Below are 10043 nucleotides of genomic sequence, written 5' to 3' on the forward strand. Positions count from 1 at the left end.
TCCATAGTGAACACAGATGAAAAGTAGTCATTTAAAACCTCACCTACGTTGCCCCACTCCAGGCACAGATTGTCACTTTGATCCCGATTGGACCCTACTCTTTCCCTGGTTATCCTCTTGCCCTTAATATACATATGAAACGCCTTAGGATTTTCCCTTATCTTGCCCTCCAGTGTTTTTTCATGCCCCCTCTTCGGTCTCCGAATTACTTTTTTAAGCACCCTCCTACACTTTCTATACTCCTCTAGGGCCGCCACTGTTTTCAGCTCTCTGAATCTATCATAAGCCTCTTTTTTCTTTTCTTATCCAATTCTCTATATCCCTTGACATCCAGGGTTCCCTGGACTTGTTGGTTTGACCCATCACCATTACAGGAACATGTTGGCCCTGAACTCTCACTATTTCCTTTTTAAACGACTCCCACTGGTCTGATGTAGATTTTCCTACAAGTAGCTGCTCCCAGATCCTATTTTATCATATTGAAATTGGCCTTCCCCAAATTCAGTATCTTTATTTCTGGTCTATCTTTGTCCTTTTCCACAACCACCTTAAATCTTGCAGAGATTTGGTCACTATCACTGAAATGTTCTCCCACTGACACTTCTACCACTTGTCCAGTTTCATTCCCTTCTCTTTTTGCACTTTCTATGTGCTGGCTCAAAAAGCTGTCCTGTCTGCACTTTAAGAATTCTGCCCCCTTTAAGCCTTTTGCACTAAGACTATCCCAGTTAATATTGGGGAAGTTGAAATCCCCAACTATTATTACCCTATTATTTTTACACCTGTTTGAGATTTGCCTACATATCTGCTCCTCTATCTCTTCCTGACTGTTTGGAGGCATGTAGTACACCCCGAGCAAAGTGATTTCCCCCTTTTTGTTTTAAAGTTCTATCCATAAGGCCTCATTTGAGGATCCTTCTAAGATATCATCCCTCCCTACTGCAGTAATTGACTCCTTGATCAATATTGCAATGCCACCTCCTCTTTTACACCCCCTGCCCACCTCCCGTCATGCCTGAAGATTCTATACCCTGGAATATTGAGCTGCCAGTCCTGCCCTTCCCTCAATCATAGCAATATATTAGCATGAATAGAGTTTTGGCCAATAGGAGAAAGAGAATTGGGATAAATGTGTCATTTTCAGGTGGGCAAGTTGTAAATGGTGAGCAGTGCTGAGGCCTCAACTATTTACCATCTATATGAATGACTTTGATGAAACGATTGACTATATTGCAAACAAATTTGCGAACAATACAAAGATAGGTGTGAAAACAAGTTGTTAGGAAGACACAAAGAGTTTTCAAAGGGATATAGATAGATTACGTGAGTGGACAACAATTTGGCAGGTGGAGTATAATATGGGAAAATATGAGGTTGTCCACTTTGGTGAGAAAACTAGAAAAAAACGATATTATTTAAATGGAGAGAGACTGAAGAATGTTACAACACAAAGGTTTATGGGTGTTCTCATACAAGAATCACAAACACGTTACCATGCAGATACAGCAAGTAATTAGGGAGGCAAATAGAACCTTGGCATTTACTGCAAGGAGGATGGAGTATAAAAGTTAGAAAGTCTTACTACAGCTGTACAAGGCATTGGTGAGACCACGCCTAGAATACTTTGCAGAGTTTTGTTCTCCTTATTTAAGGAGGGAATATATTGGATGCAGTTTAGAGAAGGTTCACTCGGTTGTTTACTGGGATTAAAGGATTACCTTATGAGGAAAGGCTGAGCGGATTGGCCCGATACTCATTGGCGCTTAGAAGAATGAGAGGTGATGTTTTTCAAACATATAAGATTCTCAGAGGGCTTGACAGGGTAGATGCTGAGAGGATGCGTTCCCTGGTGGGGAAATCTGGAACGAGGGGGAACAGTTTCAAAATAAGTGGTCTCACATTTAAGACCCAGACGAGCAGGCATTTCTTCTCTTCGAGGGTCTTTAATCTTTGAATTCTCTAACCCAGAGAACAGTGGAGGTTAGGTCATTGAATAGATTCAAGGCCGAGCTAGACAGTTGTTTGATCTACAAGGGAGTCAAGTGTTATGGGAGGCAGGCAGGAAAGTGGAGTTAAGGCCAGTGTCAGATTAGCCATGATCTTATTGAATGATGGAGCAGACTCGAGGTACCAAATGACCTACTCCTGCTCCTATTTCTTTATTTATGGGCAGTTCTATCTGTTGTCATTTTTTCTTACACCATCAACTTCTGAAAACAGACTTCTTCTATCTACCCTGCTCACTTTAGTTATAATTTTAAACACTTTGATCATATTGCCCTGTAATCTAATTCATTTCACCAAAGAGGGAGGGGGAGTGATTTTCATCGAATGTTTTAGGAACTAAAGATCCTCAGATGTGACTAATATACAACGTCAGTTTAGCCCGCACTTGAGTAAGATATGTTATCTTGGTAAAGCAGTTGAAACCAGAGCTCAGAGAGACACTCAGACCCTCATTGAGTAGCTTATTGCTGCGTAAAATGCCTGCTAACGCTCACTAAAGAGTCTATACGGCATTTTGGTAGTTAATGCTTCATGTAATGCCCTTTCCTAACAACGACTAGCTGTTTGGGAGCAAACACCACATTGATGTTGACTTCAAGAGCGACTTAAAGGGATACTCACTATGTCACGATCATTTCTGCTGTCGTTGTGAAAAAACATCTCTGGAACACCATGGGAGACACTTTGGGATGCTTTGTCAACACTGTTCCAACACTCGAGCAACATACATTCTGGGAACTCTGAGAAATTCCCCTAAAAATACTAAGTGCTACTCGGTGTTGTGTTCTCAACCACATTCGATACATTCTCGGAGTCATCCAGAGAAAGGGATTGCTCTGTCATGGGTAGATGAGTGAAGGCTCTCCTTCGGCTTGACGAGAAACGGGAGGAACACAGGATGTCAAGCAGAACAGCAGTAGCTTCTGCAAGAGAGAGTGATAGGAGGAGGTCAACGTTGTATCCTATTCTCAAGCGGTAAAGACATCCCTCCTGCTCTGGAGGTCGTCTGCCAGAGCGCCCGCATCGAAAAACCTATGCAACGCTCCCTCGCTCCCCGAGTCTTTTTGCAATGGTCGTCCCTGTACCAACCAGAACACCCCACACAGACAGACGTAGGAGTGAGGAGCCCGTATGTAGTGCTCCACCAATATTGCTGCTAACCAGGCCATGAGCAATAAACTGGTTGGTGACTCCTTAACACATTCATGCAAGTTTAAATTGCGGTCATCAGCAATTAAGACCCAAAATGTGTGTTAAATCCAGACTTTCAAGCAGGCGTGTCCTTTTAGAATCTGCCAATGTTTTCAACCTTTGGTCAAAGCAAACCCACCATCTTTCCGAGTTTTGCATCATATTTCATTTCCTCAAACCTCACCCCAGTGGATCTGCTTTACATCATCCCTTAAGCTTCAGGTGCATGAATAAAAAAAAGTCAATTGTGGGAATAGGGTTAATTAATGATGGACAGGATAATATCACAGACAACGAATTATAAATGGCAGAAATATTAAAGAAATAATTTGTATATATACTTACCAGGGGACCAGGACAAATGGACATGGTGTTAGATGATAATATTAGAAATAAGGTAACTGCATTTGAAATAAATAAAGCTGAAATATTAAATAAACGTCTCAAAGTCAAAGACGGCAACAAACTTACTCTGAACAGTTTACATCTGTGCATTTTGGAAGAATCTAGGGAAGAGATAGCAGAGGCACAATGATATATTTTTAACAACTCATTAGAAAAAGCTGTAGTGCCAGAGGTCTGGCGGACAGCTAATGTTATACCTGTACTAAAGAAAAGAGATAGAGCACGTTCAGTGTTCTGTAGACCAGTTAGCTTAATATTGTGGTAGGTAAAATAATGGAATCCCTATTAAAAGATTAGAAGATCATTTAGAAACAAAAACATGATAATGATTAGTCAGTATGGATTACAAAAGGGAAAGTCTTACTTGACCAACTTCATTGAATTTTTTGAAGAGGTAACAGAGAGACTAGACAAAGATGATACAGTAGATGTAAATTATCTAGATTTCCAAAAGGCCTTCGATCAGGGCCCACATAATAGACTATGATAAGGTCAGAGAATGCGGAGTCAGTGGACAAGTAGCAGAACAGATAGCGAGTTAACTTCAAGACAGAACAAAAAACACAGTAGTGTAAAAGGGCAATTCTTCAGAGACAGAAGGTGGGAAGTGGTGTTCTCGAAGGATCAGTGCTGGGGCCTCCGTTACTCACAATTTATATTAACAGTTTAGACTTTGGAGACAAAACTGCAATTTCTAAATTTACAGAAGACACAGAATTGTTAAGAGTTGGGAGCAGGATATTGAGGGTGGGGGGAGGGGGTGGGGAGGGGGGGGCGGTGGAGAGTTAGCCAATACTGAGGAAAACTGCAATAAATCATAGGAAGATATTAATAAACTTGAAGAATTGGTAAATTACTGTCAAATGAATTTAAATATAGACAAATCTGGGTTATTTTTTTTTCAAGAAGAATAAGGAGGTTGCATATTACTGAGAAAATGTAAATGGGGTAGAAGAGAAAAGGGATCTAGGTTTACAAATATACAAATCACTAAACCTGGTGAAGCAGCTTAACAAGATTATAAAAAATAACTAATCACACACGGGTTTATTTCTAGAGGGATGGAATTTAAAAGTTTGAAAAATGTTATGCTAAACATGTATCGATCTTTGGATGGATCAGATCTGGAGTATTACATATAACTCAGATCACCATATGATAAAGAGATACAGGCACTGGATAGGGTGCAAACAATTACAAGTATGATACAAGAAATGCAGAGTAATCCTGTCAGGAGATAATGAAAATGTTGGGTTTCTTTTCTCTCGAGAAGTGAAGGCTGACGGGTAAAAGAATAGAGACCTTTAAAATTATGAAAGACTTCGATACCTAATGATAATCCTAATCAGTGGAAACACCCACAAATAAAGATTTAATGGAGAAAAGATATACCAGGATATTAACAAATTAACAAGCCGTTGTTCAGTGGAGAATACTGGCCCATTCGTCCATTGGTGCCATTGCTTCCTGCCCCGGTGGGTGTTGACTGACTTTTGTTTGTTTAAACAGCAGCTACTTTCAGCAATACCGAGGGAAGATTATACATTTTATAACAATTAAACATACATTTTAACATGCAGACGGCTTTGAGATTAAAAAAAGATTATTAGAATATTTTAAGCACTTGAACTGATTAGAGCATATATTCCATCGAATTAACTTTTGTTTACGCAACCTGACAATCTTTAAAATTCACTCTGTGGGTTATCCATCACAGAGAAATTTCGAAGCTAGCAAAGCTCCCAGAATAAGAGCAGAGCTAACTGATTGGTGTAACAGGGAGGAGGACGTTAGAGTTCACTGTGGGGACTGAAGTTATGGTGGTAGTGTTAGCTTGATAGTGCGATCAGAGGTAATGGTTAAGTGGGTAATAGCGTTCAATATCACAGGCCAGGATAGGTGCAACCTGTGGGATGAAGGGGTCAGAGGTCATAGCTAATAATTTTAGCACATACCACCAAGAAAAGCAAACAGGATGATTATTGGGAGCAATTTGGATTCCAGCAAATGATGACCAAGAAACTGATAAAGAAAGGGAAAATAAAATATGAATGCAAGCTAGTGAGAAACATAAAGGCAGATTGTAAAAGTGTCCTTTGGTATGTAAAAAGGAAACAATTAGCAAAGAAAAAGGTGGGACCATTACAGGTGGAAACACAAGAATTTATATTGGAGAATAGGGAAACTAAACAATTATTTTGCGTCTGTCTTCACGGAGCAAGATACAAAAAATCTCCCAGAAATACTTGGGAACCAAGCGACCTGTGAAAATGAGGAACTGAAAGAAATTAATATTGATAACGCGGTAGTACTCGAAAAGTTAACTGGATTGAGATTGATAAATCCCCTGGACCAGATGAGCTACATCCCAGAGTGTTGAAGGTGGTGGCTATAGAGGTTTTGGATGCATTGGTGGCTATCTTTCAAAATTCTATAGGTTCTGGAAAGGTTCCTGTGGACTGAAAAGTAGCAAATGTATCCTCACTATTTAAGAAAAGAAGGAGAGAGAAAACGGGGAAAGACAGACTGGCAATTTGACGTCAGTAGCAGGGTAAATGTTAACAACTATTGTAAAGGATGTGATACCTAGACACTTAGAAAATGATATGATTGGGCAGAGTCAACATGGATTTATGAAAGGTAAATCATGTTTGAGAAACCTGTTGGAATTTTTTGAGGATGTTTCTTGTAGCGTAGATGAAGGGGAACCAGTGGATGTGGTGTATTTGGTTTGTGAAAAGGCTTTTGATAAGGTCCCACACAGCAGGTTAGTAAATAGAATTAGAGCACATGGGATTGATGGTAATATACTGGCATGGATTGAGAATTGGTTAACAGACAGAAAACAGAGAGTCAGAATAAACGGGTCATTCTCAGGATGGCAGGCTGTTACGAGTGGGGGGGGGGGGGGGGGGTGGGGTGGGTGTGGGTGTGGGGGGGTCCTCAAGGATCAGTGCTTCGGATCACATCTATTCACAATCTATGTCAATGATTTGAATGTGTGGACCAAATGTAATATTCCTAAATTTGCTGGAGGTTTCAAAGCCACTTGCACAGGCTAAGTGAATGGGTAAGAACATTGCAAATGGAATATTATGTGAATAAGTGTGAAGTTATCCACTTTGGTAGAAAGAACAGAAAGACAGAATATGTCTTAAATAGTGAGAGATGGGGAAGTGTTGATATCCAAAGGGACCTTGGTGTCCTTGTTCATGAAAGCTAGCAGACAGGTGCAGCAAGCAGTTAGGAAGAGAAATCATATGTTAGCCTTCATTGCAAGGGGATTTGAATACAGGAGTAAAAATGTCTTGCTGCAATTGTGTATGCCTTGCTGAAACTGCACCTGGGGTATTCTGTACTATTTCCGTATCCTTATCCAGGAAAGGACATACCTGTCATAGAGGGGGCAGTACAACGGATGTTCACCAGACTAATCCCTGAGATGGCAGATTGACTTATGAGGAGAGATTGAGGAAACTGGGTGTGTATTCTCTGGAGTTTCAAATAATGAGGGGAAATGTCATTGAAACATACAAAGTTCTTACAGGGCGTGACAGGGTGGATGTTGATAGGAGAAATTTCTTCATTTAGAGAGTGGTGAAGCTTAGGACTTCTCTATCCCAGGGGGCTGTGGAATCTCAATCATTGAGAATGTTCGAGACCGAATTTGATAGATATCTGAATACTAATGACATCAAGGCATATGGAGACAGTACGGGAAAGTGACGTTGAGGTAGATGACTAGTCATGGTCTAATTGAATGGCGGAGCAGGCTCCATGGGATGAATTGCCTACTCCTGTTCCTAAGTTCCTATGTTCCTATGATTAGCTGGACTCATAATTTGGCAGTCAACCATTTTGTCAGCATGGAAAGCTGAATCTTCATAGTGCCAGAGATATTAGATTGGTTAGATGGTTGGAGAATGGCAGAGGAAGAACTACAAATGGAAAAGAGAGTGAATAACTTGGAAATCAGGGCTTACTGTCTGACTGCTGGAGTTGGAAGACAGATTGGCGAACTCGCATTTGTGCCATCTAAATTAGAAAGGTGAGTGAAAATCGATGCCAAGATGGGTATGGATGGGCAGGAATAAGCCAATCGGCTGCCCGTCTTCACCTGACTGGACATTCCTTCCCGTTGAACAGAGAAACATAGGAGCATCGGAGCAGGAGTCGACCATTCAGCCCATTGAGCTTGCCCCGTCATTCAATATGATCATGGCTGATCATCCACTTCAATGCCTTTTTCCCACACTATCCTCATATCCCCTTATGTCATTTGTATTTAGAAATCTGTCAATGTCTGCTTTAAACATACTCCATGACTGAGCTTCCACAGCCCTCTGGGGTAGAGAATTCCAAAGATTTACAACCATCTGAGTAAAGAAATTTCTCCTCATCTCTGTCCTAAGTGGCTTCCCCCTTATTTTGAAATTATTTCCCCTGGTTGTAGACTCTCCAATCATGGGAAACATCTTAGCTTCATCTACCCTGTCTGTCCCTTTAAGTATTTTGTAGGTTTCAATGAGATCTCCTCTCATTCTTCGAAATTCTGGAGAATACAGTCCCGGTTTCCCCAATCTCTCTTCATAGGACAGTCCTGCCATCCCAGGAACAAGTCTGGTGAACATTCACTACACTCCCTCTAGGGCAATAATATCCTTCCTAAGTAAGGGTACCAAAACTGCACACAGTACTCCAAGTGCGGTCTAACCAAGGGTCTATACAACTGAAGCAAGACTTCACTGTTCCTGTACTCAAATGGGAAATGGGAAGTGAATGGGAATGAAATTCTCCTTGCAACTATCAGGCAGAAAAAAACAAATTTTGGTCTGGTCGAAATCTAAAAATGCAATCACGTGTTTCACTGTAGCAAATGTTGTTCTTTTGAAGTAACTCAGAATATGTTACCGAAGTCTATCCATAAAGACATGCATCTTTCCAGGATTATTAAACTTCTGTGCTAGACTAACAGAAGGAGGGAGAGAGAGAGAGACAGTTTTAAAAAAAGATGAAATATTATGCAAGAACTGGCGACTGATCATCTTTCAGAGGAAGGAGAGTTCGTAATTTAATTTTGTCTGTTTGCAGCTAATTTTCTGACAACCGTCATTCTCTCTCGTGGAAACTGTGGTCTCTCTAAATGCATCACTCTTTACTTGGTGGCGATGGTAGTGGCTGATCTCATGGTCCTGATATTTGAAGTAATTTTGTTTGAGATTAAAGATGCTTATTTCCCATATTCATTCCTGAATTATACTCCTCTTTGGAGTCTAAATCTCACCCTACTTTTTGTTTCGATTGATTGCTCTCTGTCTGGCTAACTTTAGCATTCACCTTTGATAGATTTGTCGTTATTTGTTACCAAACGTTGCGAACAAAATATTGCACCGAGAAAACTGCAGCCACGGTTATAGCAGTGGTGTGTTTCTTATGTATTTTAGAAAATGTTCCAGTCTACTTTATATATGAACCGAGGGAAATAATTAATAATGTACCATGGTCCTGCTATGTAAAATCAAGCTTCTACACCTTACCCATATGGATCACATACTTCTGGTTGGAAACAATTTTAACTCCGTTTGCACCATTTGTGTTGGTCGTGCTGTTCAATGCCCTGACCATCAGGTATATTGTGGTGTCCAACAGAGTGAGAAGCAGACTCAGAGGAAACAAGAATGTTAAGAATCACACTGACCCAGAGATGGAGAACCGAAGGAAGTCCATCATTTTATTGCTCTTAAAATCTGGCAGTTTTATATTGTCATGGATGCTATTTTTCATATGTTTCATATGTGTTCAGTTTACAGATGTTCAACTTTTAGAAGTTAATTACAACGAATCGTTCACCATTGCAAAACAATCCGGGTATATGCTTAGGTGTTTAAGTTCTTGTGCAAACAAATTAATTTATGCAGTTTCCCAGAGCAAATTCAGAGAGGAATTGAAAAATCTGATGGAGTGTCCACTAGCTTACTTCACTAAACTAATCAAGTAAGTTTAATAACTTCATAGAACTAGAATGCAAATGCACACATCCGATGCAAACTGAAGTTGTTCAATTGATATAAACATACCAATGGAGGCTGCCATCTGGTCCGGATACAACATAAAATTGCATAGTCTCACATAGAATATAGCAGTCAGAGCCAGGTCATTCAGCCCGTGCCACCACTCGAGCCATTGGTGTCATACTGATTGAGATCGAAGATGTTTGGAGTATTATTAATTTTTGCCGATAGTCTAAGAGAGCACAGCAATAGCCTACATTTATTTAACCACTTTAACTTATTACAACTTTACAATGCAATTCGCAGGAGTATTATTAAAGCAAATGGCTCCAAGCTTTAAGGAGATATTAGGGCAGATGATGAAGAGCTTGGTCAAAGATGCAGATTTTAAGTAATTCTTAAAGGAGGAAAGGGAGCTAGAGAAGAGGA

The 10043-nt window shown here is 40.2% G+C and overlaps 1 pseudogene; it reads left to right on the plus strand.

Moving 5' to 3' along the window:
* The first annotated feature begins 1199 nt into the window (after positions 1-1199).
* LOC137345877 (allatostatin-A receptor-like) lies at positions 1200-9601 on the plus strand (annotated as a pseudogene).
* Positions 9602-10043: the final 442 nt, after the last annotated feature.

The sequence above is a fragment of the Heterodontus francisci genome, chromosome 29 (genome assembly GCF_036365525.1).
Source record: "Heterodontus francisci isolate sHetFra1 chromosome 29, sHetFra1.hap1, whole genome shotgun sequence".
In the NCBI taxonomy this organism is placed as follows: Eukaryota; Metazoa; Chordata; class Chondrichthyes; order Heterodontiformes; family Heterodontidae; genus Heterodontus; species Heterodontus francisci.